Raw genomic sequence first — 12,585 nt, forward strand, 5'->3', positions numbered from 1 at the left:
AGAGCTATCCCTGGGGCTGGCGCAGGGGTCAGTGAGAGCCGCCTCTGTGTCTGGAGCTGGCGCGGTGGCTGATGTCCAAGCTGGCTCCGGCTTGTGGGACAGCACCCAGGAGCGGAGCTGGGGCGCAGCTGGTACTGGCATGGGAGCCCATCTGGCTGTGGGGCCAGCGCTGACTCGAGCCCTGGAGGTGCTAATAGAACTGCCTCTGGGAGTGGGTCGGTGCTGGAGCCCGTGCGGGAAGTGACCTGAGCCTGGGGCTCTGGGGCGGCTGGCTCCAGAGATCGCCCACGCTCTTGGGCTGCTGCTGGGAGCTGGCTGGAGCTCTGGTACTACCCTGGAACATTTGGTCTCTGGGGCTCGTCCTCCAGCAGGCTCTGGTGCTGGCACCGGCTCCAGAGGAATCCAACTCTTGCGACCCCATGAATCACAGCACACCAGGCCTCCCTGTCCATCACCAAACTCATGTCCATCGAGTTGGTGATGCCATCCAGCCATCTCATCCTCTGTCGTCCCCTTCTCCTCCCGCCCCCAATCCCTCCCAGCATCAGGGTCTTTTCCAGTGAGTCACCTCTTCGCATGAGGCGGCCAAAGTATTGGGGTTTCAGCCTCAGCATCAGTCCTTCCAATGAACACCCAGGACTGATCTCCTTTAGGATGGAATGGTTGGATCTCCTTGCAGTCCAAGGGACTCTCAAGAGTCTTATCCAACACCACAGTTCAAAAGCATCGATTCTTCAGTGCTCAGCTTTCTTCACAGTCCAGCTCTCACATCCATACATGACCACGGGAAAAACCATAGATTGACTAGACGGACCTTTGTTGGCAAAGTAATGTCTCTGCTTTTTAATATGCTGTCTAGGTTGGCCATAACTTTCCTTCCAAGGAGTAAGCGTCTTTGAGAAAGACAAATACCATATAATACACTTATATTCTGAATCTTAAAAGCCATAAGGGCTACTAGATACAGAGAAGAGCATGATGGTTACCAGAGGTCGGGGCTAAAGGGGCCAAACACGCACCTTCCAGCTCTAAAATAAGCGAGTCCCGGGGATGCAGCGCACGGCGTGGTGACTGCAGTTCACGGCACTGGGCTGAGTATTGGAAAGCTGCCAGGAGAGGAGAACTTGAAAGTTCTCATCGGAAGGGAAACACTGTGTAACTATGTGAGGTGGTGAAAGTTGACTGACCGTGGTGGCCACTGGGCAGTGTATACAAATATCCAATCATCGGCTCAGACACCTGAAACTAGTGCATTGTCCTGTGTCAGTTTAAAAAATCAACTGTGGGCTTTCCTGGCGGCTCAGTGGTAAAGAAGCCACCTGCCAACCCAGGACACATGGGTCTGATCCCTTATCCGGGAAGATCCCACGTGCTTCACAGCAACTAAGCCCGCGCTCTCGAGCCAGGGGCCACAGCTACTGACCCCATGTGCAGCAACTATGGAAGCCCGCGTGCCTGGAGCCTGTGCCCCACAGCAGGGGCCACTGCAGGGAGGAGCCTGCGCTCCTGGAGGGGAGCCCGCGCAGCAGCCAAGGCCGGCACAGCCAAGATAAGCTTTAAAAATCAACTGCATTTCTATACAGGAACACACTCTGACAATGAATATAAGAAAGCAACTTCATTCACAAAACATTCAAAAGATTAAAATATCCATAAATCAATTTAGCATCCAAAGTATTAAGACTTGTATAATGAAAGCTACAGAACGTTATTGGAAGCAATTAAAGAAGGCCAAGATAAACAGAAGGACATCCCATGTTCATGAATTAAAAGACTTTATGCTATTAAGATGGCAATACTTCACAAAGGAAACTACAGGTTCAATGTGATCCACAGCAAAATCTCAGCTGCCTTTTCTTTTTCTTTTCTTTCTTATTTTGGTTGCATAAATAAACAAGCCAATGCTGAAATCCATTTGGAAATGCAAGGAACACAGAATAGCCAAAACAGTATTGAAAAAGCAGAGCAAAGATGGAGGACTCGCACCTCCCAATTTCAAAACTATTATGAAGACAGTGTGGCCCTGGCATAAAAATAGATCAACGGAATAGAGCCAAGAGTCCGGAAACAAGCCTGCACGTTTGCACTCAGTGTTTGATGAGTGACCGGACAATTAAATGGGGAGAGAATAGTTCATTTGAACAAATGGTATTGGGACAACCAGGTATGTACACGCGAAGGAAGAAACTGGACTCTTCCTTCCAGCCTCACAGAGGTTAACTCAAAACAGATCAAACAGCGACACATAAGACAAAACTAGAAAACTCTTAGAGGAAAACAAGTGGGGATAAAACGTTTTGACCTGAGTTAGGGAATGGTTTCTTATATATGACACTTTTTGCACAAGTATAAAAAATAAATTGGATTTCATTAAAATTTAAAACGTGCATCAAAAGACAGTATCACTAAAATGAGAATACACCCTACTGAATGGGACAAAACGTCAGCTAACCATAGATATAAGAGACTTGCGTGGAGAATATATAGTAAATGCTCACAACTTGATAATAAAATGAATAACCCACTTTTTTTAAATGGAGAAAGGAGGTGAGTAGACATCTCTCCAAAGAAGACATACACACGACCAATAAGCACGGGGAAAGTGCTCAACATCATCATTCAGGAGGGACGGCATACCGAGACCACAGTCAACGAGATGCCGTTCCACAGCTGCTCAGTCGGCTCTGCGGCCCCGGGGACTGCAGCCCGCCAGCCTCCTGCATGCACGGAGTTCTCCAGGCACGAATACTGGAGTGGGCTGCCGTTTCCTCTTCCAGGAGATCTTCCTGACCCAGGGATTGAACCCAGGTCTCCTGCACTGCAGGTGGATTCTTTACCATCTGAGCCAGCATAGTAGCCCTCACACCCACCAGGATGGTTTGATTAAAAGGACAGATATGGGAAGGGTTGGCAAGGATGTGCAGAAACTGGAATCCTCATATGTGGCTGGCAGAAATACAAAATAGTGCGGCCCTTTGGAAGACAGCCTGGTGATGCTTCAAAATTTAAAGAGTTTCCATATGATCTAGCATTTCTACTCTTAAGAATATGCCCAAGAGAAATAAAAGCAGATGAAAAGCTCGCACGCAAATGTTCATAGCATGGTTGCTTGAAACAGCCAAAAGGCAGAAACAGCCCAATCAGTCCATCATCTGACGAGTGGATAAGCAAAGTATAGTAACTCTATGCAATGCAACATTATTTGGCAAACAATGAATTATTGATTCATGCCACAAACATGGATGAACCTTGACATCATGCTGCATTAAAGGTGCTGTCACACAAAGTCACACATTGATTATTCTAGGTCTGTGAAAAGTCCAAAATAGAAAAAGTAGATCAATGGCTGTCTAGGGCTGTGAGGATAAGAGAAATGGGGGTGACTGTTAACGGGCCCAGGGTTTTCTTTGAGGTGGTGAAATGCTCGGCTGTATGGTGATGGTCGCACAGCTCTGTGGATCCACACTAAAAAAGCTCTGAATCATACACTTAAGGAGCTTCCAGGTGGCGCTAGTGGTAAAGAATCAAGAGATCCCTGGGTCTGGAAGATCCCCTGGAGGAGGAAATGGCTACCTACTCCAGTATTTGTGCCTGGAAAATTCCTTGGGCAGAAGGGTCTGGCGGGCTACAGTCCGTGGGGTCGTAGATTCAGACACGACTGAACACATATATTTTAAGTGGGTGGATCATGTGGCACGTGAGTTACATCTCAGTAAAGAAGGTTTTTGGTGTTTTTTTTTTTTTAAAGTAATTTTCTTCCCATTCAATTTGGAGATGTGTCGTGGTCCCAGAATAAGCAGGGCTGGGCACTTGCTAGGGCCCTGAATGCTGACCTGCCCCAAGAGTATGGGCCACAGCCCCTTAAACCCCACCCAGGGGGAAGCAGGGGAAGACACCCTCAGAGGGAGATGCTGGGGGATGCTCCAGCCAGCAGCTCAGCATGAGCGCATGCCTTGACCCTCCCAGGTTAAAAGAGGTTAAAAGAGTCTCTCGTGGCAAGAGGACAGGGCAGAAATTTTATCTTTGTGGTTTTGACGCAGCTAATACACGTGTGGAATGTATCAATGGGGAGGAACAGGAGCGAACGTGGTGATGCCATTTACCACAGTGTGACTGAGACCCTGAGGTTTGCTGACAAAACTTGTCCACATCAGGGGTGGAGATGGGATTCAGCACCAGGACTTGGAATTAATGAGTATTTCGGAGACTGACTCACCGGATATGAGACTCAGGGGACTACTGAGTGGGTCGAACACAAACCCTCCTGAGAGATGAGTCAAAGTGTCCAGAGGTCAAAAACAAACTCTGGTGGCGTCGGAGGAGCGGCCCGTGGGCGGTGATCGTTTAACGGGACTTTCCATGACACACGGATATAAACGACTTTCACTGGACTAATTCACCTTAGAGCTGACCCCCTCTGGTTTGGGCATTTACTAGCCTATAACTTGAGAAAAAAAACCCATTTGTATCACCTGTTTCATGGCTTAAAGAACACTTGGTAACATCATCAGCTGTCAGAGCTGCGAGAACCTTTGGAAATCACCTAGCCCCACTGTCCCAACCCATTTTACAGATGAGGACATTGAGGCCCAAGGAGGGTGACTGACCCAAGGACACACTGGGAGTTTCTCTGACCTCTGGTCCAGGGCCCTTTCTGAGGAACTGTGGGAAAACTCTCCTCCCTATTTCAGATTTTAGAATTTTTAGAATATGAGTCTTTCAACGAAAGCTGCCTTTTTTTTACCATGAAGCAATCCTCAAGCAAGATTTGAAAGGTAACAAGTATCATTTTAAGGAAAAGTCCAGGTGTGCTGTTTCATTTTTTCCAAAGAGTAAAATGTGGAATCACTTTCTTTCCCTGACACAGAAAAAAAAAAAAAACAAAAAAACACAGGCAACTGGAGAAGCGGAGACTTGAGGGCACAATGGCCATTTTCAGTTCAGCCCCAAACAGATCTGCACAAAATGACTCGAGTGGTGCCCCGTGGTCCCTAGAGTCAACCCACAAAGACGTGCCTCAACTCCTAACGGATGAGGCACAGAGGAGCCAAGCCCCGTGTGTGTCCTCCGCCGGGCGACGCCACCCCTGGGTACCCGGTGCGCCCCTGCCGCAAGGGCCGCGCCCCCAGAAGTGGCGCAGACGGGGTGGCAGCACCGCGCTCGCTCGGGTGACCTGGCTCAGGGTCCTGGCTCCGTTCCTGGGGTGACAGCGGTCTCCAGCTCACCTTCCGGTATGTCCAGCTCATCCCCCCTCAGAAGAACAAAAGCAGAACTGGACCGCACCGGATCGGGGACGCAGCGCCAAAAGTTGGCGGTCCTCCCGGCCCCAGTCCGGTCCGGCGGGTGAGGGGCACCGAGGGAAAGGTCGGAGTCTTTGCTTCATAGGCCAGTCTCTCCTGGCACCCGACAGGCTTCTGAAGCTGACGCGGTCCCGCGGTTCCGAGATCAGGGCGCTGTCGGTTCTCCGCAGACAGGTGTCACCCGCGCTCCTCCTCCAGCCCTCGGCGCCAGGCCCCACAGGGGCGCTTCGAACGCCCCAGCGCACGCGGGGCTCGCAGGGCAGTGGGGGTCGGGGGACCCGGCGCACGGGGAGCCGTCGGTGCTGCGCGGGCCCGGGTGCGCGCCTCACGGTGGACACGACGCCCGGAAGCCCCGCTCCCGGCGCACCCGAGTCGAAGGTTGGAGAGAGGCTCGTGCGCCCCAAGCGCGACCCTTCCACCCACCCGGCGGGGAGAGCCCTGCTCGCACCCAAACTGAGCCCAGCGGGCGCGGGTCCACCTCCAGCCGAGAGGGACAGCTGAGAAACTGAGGCCGGAGCAGGCAGGGTCTGCCCGGGCCCGCGGTGCCACCAGGTGGGCAGAGTCCGGGTTTACTCTAGGATGAGCCCCTCAGGTCCTGCAAGACCCCTGCCCACCTCCCCCAAGTGGGACCGTTCCTCGGGGCGCCCCGCAGGGGCGCAGGCGTGCACACAGACACACCGACACACACACTCACTCACTCCCTGCCCTGCCAGGGGTCAGAGGGGAGTGCACGCTGAGGAGGCGAGAAGGGTGCGACGAAAGCTTGGGGGCAGCTCTGCCAGGGGGCGGGGCATCCTGTATCCTAGCAACATCCTCCGCCCCTAGCATGGGGAGGGGAGACGCCAGGCTGCCGGTAGGTGGTCCTCAGGCTCCTCAGGAAGCTCCCTCAGCCGGGCCGTCCACAGGGCTCCTCTGGAGTACGGGCGTCTGCGATCTTGTGTCCATCTCTCCGAGCATATAAACGAGTATGAACCCCCTAGAATGTTGTGGGGAGCAGAGAAGACCCCTTTCTTTCTCTGAAATTGGGGTTCTTGACCCTAAGAACCTTGACCCCAAGGCTTGCACAGCTGGAGAAGCGTTGCTCAGTTTCCCTTTGATGACCACCTGCCCTTTGGGGGTCCTTTGGGTCGTCCGTGGAGGCTGCAGGTCCTGTCTCTGTGGCCCCTGGGGCCCAGGAGAGCTGACGTTTCTTCAGTGTGTAGATCAGCTGAGCCTGTCTGGGCAGGGGCACCTGCCTTCCCATCCTCTCCCCACCCCCGCCAACTGCCCAAAGTAAAGACTCATGCCAAGCTACGGACAGCGGTCTTGCTGGCAGGACCATGCCCCTCGTATGAATAGACTGTGTCCTCAGTGTTGTGGTCCAGGCTTAGGTGGGAAAAGAGTTGCCAGACAAGAGACACAGTGAGACAGAATAGAGTTTATTAGCGAGAGCTGCGTTAGGACAGCTGGCCTCCGGACAGAGCCACAACCGTCAGAGGTCATCTGCTGTTTGTGTTAATTTCTATTTTTAAAATGAGAGGATAATTGCAACCCTGTGATGGCTTCTACCATACATCAACATGAACTGGCCGTAGGTTTACATGTATCCCCTCCTTCTTGAACCCCTCTCCCACCTCCCTCCCCACCCCACCCTTCTGGGCAGTCACAAAGCACTGGCTTTGGGGTCCCTGCGTCATACATCAAACCCCCACTGGCTACCTGTTTCACACATGGAGATGTGTATGTTTCAGTGCTCTTCTCTCAGATCATCCCGCCCTCTCCTTCCCCTACTGTGTCCAGGCAGCGAACAAAGGAACTGGGTAGGAATCTTGCTAATTGGGTGAGGTACATATAGTTTCCTTATAAGGGAAGGAGAAGAACAGGACGGCCTTACGTGAGACAAAAATGGACAAGCCATAGTGTCCAGGAGAGCTCAAAACTCCTACAGCAGCTTCAGTTCAGTTCAGTTGCTCAGTCGTGTCCAACTCTTTGTGACCCCATGAACCACAGCACACCAGGCCTCCCTGTCCATCACCAACTCCCGGAGTTCACTCAAACTCATGTCCATTGAGTTGGTGATACCATCCAGCCATCTCATTCTCTGTTGTCCCCTTCTCCTCCCGCCCCCAGTCCCTCCCAGCATCAGAGTCTTTTCCAATGAGTCAACTTGTCGCATGAGGTGGCCAAAGTATTGCAGTTTCAGCTTTAGCATCAGTCCTTCCAATGAACACCCAGGACTAATCTCCTTTAGAATGGACTGGTTGGATCTCCTTGCAGTCCAAGGGACTCTCAAGAGTCTTCTCCAGCACCACAGTTCAAAAGCATCAATTCTTCGGTGATCAGCTTTCTTCACAGTCCAACTCTCACATCCATATATGACCACGGGAAAAACCATAGCCTTGACTAGACGGACCTTTGTTGGCAAAGTAATGTCTCTGCTTTTTAATACGCTATCTAGGTTAGTCATAACTTTCCTTCCAAGGAGTAAGCATCTTTTAATTTCCTGGCTGCAATCAGCATCCGCAGTGATTTTGGAGCCCCAAAAAATAAAGTCTGCCACTGTTTCCACTGTTTCCCCATCTATTTGCCATGAAGTGATGGGACCAGATGCCATGATCTTTGTTTTCTGAATGTTGAGCTTCAAGCCAACCTTTTCACTCTCCTCTTTCACTTTCATCAAGAGGCCTTTGAGTTCCTCTTCACTTTCTGCCATAAGGGTGGTGTCATCTGCATATCTGAGGTTATTGATATTTCTCCCGGCAATCTTGATTCCAGCTTGTGCTTCAACCAGTCCGATATTTTGCTTGATGTACTCTGCATATAAGTTAAATAAGCAGAATGACAATATACAACCTTGACGTACACCTTCTCCTATTTGGAACCAGTCTATTGTTCCATGTCCAGTTCTAACTGTTGCTTCCTGACCTGCATACAGGCTTCTCAGGAGGCAGGTGAGGTGGTCTGGTATTCCCACCTCTTTCAGAATTTTCCACAGCTTATTGTGATCCACCCAGTCAAAGACTTTGGCATAGTCAATGAAGCAGAAATAGATGTTTTCTGGAACTCTCTTGCTTTTTCAATGATCCAGCGGATGTTGGCAATTTGATCCCTGGTTCCTCTGCCTTTTCTAAAACCAGCTTGAACATCTGGAAGTTCACGGTTCACGTATTGCTGAAGCCTGGCTTGGAGGATTTTGAGCATGACTCAACGTGGTGAAAAGGGCAATGGGGGTCTGGTGCTTTCTGTCCCTGCCCGGGCTCAGTGAAGCTGAGGAGCGTGATTCTGACTGCCCCGCGCACCGCCGGCCTTGGTCACTGAGAGCTGGGTGAGCTTGACCTGGGACCACTGCATCTACAAAGTGGGTGAACCCTGATGACAGTAAGTGCCCCAACAGGCACTCATCTGCATGGTGGGCTTTCTCCGGTCCGCACGTACACCAGCCTGGGCTGCATGTAACTTCTGCCTGGGGTCTTGTGAGAGAGACGAATGTAGGGGTGGCGGGGAGGGGTGGAGAAGGAGGAGAAGGGGCCGCCAGACCTTCTCCCTGCCCCAGCCAGGTGTCTATTGCCCCCTGCGGGTCCCCCTGACCCAGCCATGCCCTGAGCTGGACCCTGGGATGGAGTCTGGTGACCAACAGAGCTGGAAGGGGTAGAATCAGAGACCCTCGGGTCCCCAGATGTCCAACCCAGCCAGCCCAGTGTGCTGCAGCCCACCCGTCTGGGAGGGTGGGCTCAGGGCCCAGGGAACTTGGGGGCGGGGAGGAGGGTAGAGGGCGGCGGTGATCACAGAGAGCTTAGCAAGCGTCAGGACACAGGCCAGAGGCGCCTGCGCGCTGTGGGCGGGGTCAAGTGCCTGCACCAGCCGGGGTCTCCTGCGAGCTCTTGGCCGTGATCGTGAGGCCCGGCCGCCAAGCGGGAGGGAGGCCAGTACGACCGCGAGCGGGTGCCCACCACACCCGTCCAGAGGAGAAAGCCTGGGAGCGTCCTCGCGGAGCTGGGCTGATGCAGGTCCCCGTCCAACCCGCCATGAGGCCCCGGCCCGGGAGGTGGGCAGAGTCTAGAAGGACAGGATTGGTTCCCAGTTGCCCGGCCGGCCTCACCCCTCCCCGGGGGTTTCCTCTGGGGTGAGAGCTTCTCAGGTCCTGGAGGACCCCGCCCACGCCTCCTGTGGGGGCCGATTCCTCGGGGCGTCCCCACGAGGCCGCAGGCGTGCGCATGCACACACACGCTCACACTTGCTGACTGTCCTGCTGGGGGTCAGAGGGGTGTGCGCACGGGGGGAGGGGACAGGGGTCAGGAGGAGGAGGCTGCAGACAGAGGTGATGACCCCCCAGCAACATGCCCAGCCCACAGCACGGGCAGGGGGTCGCCAGAGTGCCCACTGGGCCATCCCTAGAGAGGCCTGGAAGACAGGGCCTGGGGTCCTGTGTCCACCACTCTGGGCACCGGGAACTAGGATGGGGCTCCTCCCCAGGGTGGAGGGGCTGCAGGAGAGGAGGCCTCAGCTTACTCCCCTGTGGAGGGGGTGCTTAGATGGGGTGGTCGCGGAGGCTCCATAAGATTGCAGGAGAGTCTGTTGGCCTTGCTCCCTGATCCATGACCTACTGTGCTCTGAGTCCTTGGAAAAAGCTTTCTGCTCCCTGAGGTCCTTCTGAGCAGGGGGCAGCCTGGGGATGCGGGGGACTGGGGACCCGGGGGTGCAGAAGGGGACGGGGACTGAACCACCCGTCGGGGACCAGGGACAAGACCCTCCTTGTTGGCCCCTGGGGGTCCTCATTTGGACCCCTGCTTGGGGTGAGGTGGCCTCCGGAGTGACCTGGGCATGGGGACAGTGGAGCGGGGAGGGGGCAGGGGAGGCGCTGAGGTCCCTTTTGCCCAGGAGCCGGCAGGCCCTGCTCCTTCGGGGGTGGGCCCTGGTGGAACCACTGCCTTGCTGAGTTGCTGTCATGCCCCACCAGGCTCCTCTGTCCATGGGGCTTTTCGGGCAAGAGTATTGAGGGGGCTGCCTTTTCCCTTCTCCAGGGGGTCTTCCCAGTGTGTCTCCTGCGTTGCAAGCAGATTCTTTACCCGCTGAACCGTCGGGGAAACCGTTGGGGAACCTGGACCCCAAACAAGGGATTTGGTTTCTGCTTTTCCTGCCTGGGGCTGCAGTGCTGGAGATGACCACGAGGGGGCGGGCAGTGCCCACTCTGCTCCGTGGAGGATAGCCCAGGGTCATTCTGGGCGTCCCCCTGCCTCTGACTCAACAGGCACCTTTTATTGTTAGCCTCCAGGCCCACAGTGTCAGCTGCTCAGAGGCAGGAGGGGGCTCGGAGACCCTCTGTTGATGGTTCAGCTACTGCGTCCCCGGCATGAAGAACAGGGGCCATGTCAGGCCTGGGGGTGGTGCTGACCTGACGGATGGTCCCTGCCCTGCAGTGGCTCATGGCCTGGAGGGGCAGGTGGACGAGAGCAGGAGAGCACGTCCACGTGAGAGAAGAGCCCGTGCTCCAGGGAGCTGAGCCAGAGGGAGGGCCGGGAGCCCTGGGGTTCTACAAGGCTCCACGGGACACCGATGGCCTGACCAGAAAGACAGGGGTGGCCTGCTCTGCGCGCTCTGAGCAGTGAGCTGGGGGCGGGCGGGAGGGTTGGTGATAGACTCAGAGGAGGAAGAGATTTTGGCCAGAGGGCAGGTGAGGTGGGAGCCAGGGTGGCTGGAGATGGAGGGAGTGGGGAGGAGGGGGAGGCAGACCCGGGCCTGGACGGATGTCCTGGGGTCTGTGCCCTGTGATGGCCTTCCCCTCACTTACAAGAGCAAGGGACTTCCCCCGTGGCTCAGGGGGAAGAAATCCTCCTGCAACACAGGAGCCACAGGAGACAGGAGTTCAATCCCCGGGTTGGGAAGATCCCCTGAAGGAGGGTATGGCAACCCACTCCAGTATTCTTGCCTGGAGAATCCCAAGGACAGAGGAGCCTGGTGGGCTACAGTCCACAGGTCACAAAGAGTCGGACACGACTAAGCGACTGAGCACGCACATGCACGAGGGCAAACCCTGACCCTCGCACAGCGTCTGTGACCAGGATGCAGGCTCCGCTCAGAGGGGGACCTCTGCCCCGAGGTTGCCCAGGAGGCTGGGCTGTGGTCCCAGCTGAGGCTCCATCAGGGCGGGTCTGCCTCTGGGGTCACTGGTGGATGGACGGGGGTTCCATTCTGTCCATTCCGTATGGACGGGGGTTCATGTCTTTCCTGTCTGTGGGCCAGGACCCAATGTCAGTTCTTTGTACTGGAGCCTCAGGGCACCTCATAACATCTGATCCTGCCTCTCTAGAACATTGCATCAGAGACAGGGAGAGACAGGACAGAGGAGCCCAGGAGGAGGGACCAGGCGGAGTCTCAGACGTTTCATCAGTGAGTCTTGGAACGGACAGCCCGTCGCTTTTCCCGATTCTGTTCATTTGAACCCAGTCCCAAAGCCCCTTCACCCTCAGGGAGGAATCACGTAGGATGTGGGCCTGGAGGTGGGGATGCTGGGGGCTGTCGTGGGGCTCACCATCCACAGGCAGAGTGGGGACAGGACCGGGGGGCCTTTCCCACTTTTCACTCATCTGTGGAGTGGAGACTGGAGCTAAAGGAGAGGCGGGGGCAGAGGGTGGGGTGGTTGCCTAGCATGACGGACACAATGGACATGAGCTCTGGGAGATGGTAGAGGGCAGAGGAGCCTGGCGCTGCGGTCCACGGGGTCGAAAGGTCAGACGCGACTTAGTGACTGAACAACTGCTTCAAGGAGAGTGAATGTGAAAGAACGAATGCCAAAGGAATTGTCACCAAAGAGCAAGCCTTTCCACCGCAGCGGCCGCGCCCCGTTCTCACCCCACCCACCCCTCGCGTGCCTGAGCCACGGTGCGTGAGGAGGATTCCCGGGCGTGTGCTTTTCCGGAGCCCTGGTGGACATCGGCAGGTCCTTCCTCTTCCTCTTCTGCATTTTCCAAGTTCCCTGAATCGTGGAAATATTGAGTCCATCTCTGATTTTTCTCTCCCATCGCTGTGCTGAACATGTGAGTCCATAAATCTTTGTTTAGCTCAAAGCCCCGGAAAGGAGATCTTGGTCTAATGCAAACATGATTTGAACAGTGGTCACAGTTTCCAAACTCTGAGGTCTTCTTGGCCACTCTGAGCCTTGTTTGGGAAAGCAGGGGTCCACACACTGGGGCTGAAGACCCGAGGAGGGCAGCCGATAGGCTCGGCCTGCAGTGAAGGGGACCCGAGGCCAGACCACCACTGCTGCCGCCCACCCCAGGGCTCGGCCTCCTATTTCTGGTGGCCCGCA

The sequence above is a fragment of the Moschus berezovskii genome, chromosome 11 (genome assembly GCF_049115385.1).
Source record: "Moschus berezovskii isolate FMDL1 chromosome 11, NW_MosBer_1.0, whole genome shotgun sequence".
Taxonomy (NCBI): domain Eukaryota; kingdom Metazoa; phylum Chordata; class Mammalia; order Artiodactyla; family Moschidae; genus Moschus; species Moschus berezovskii.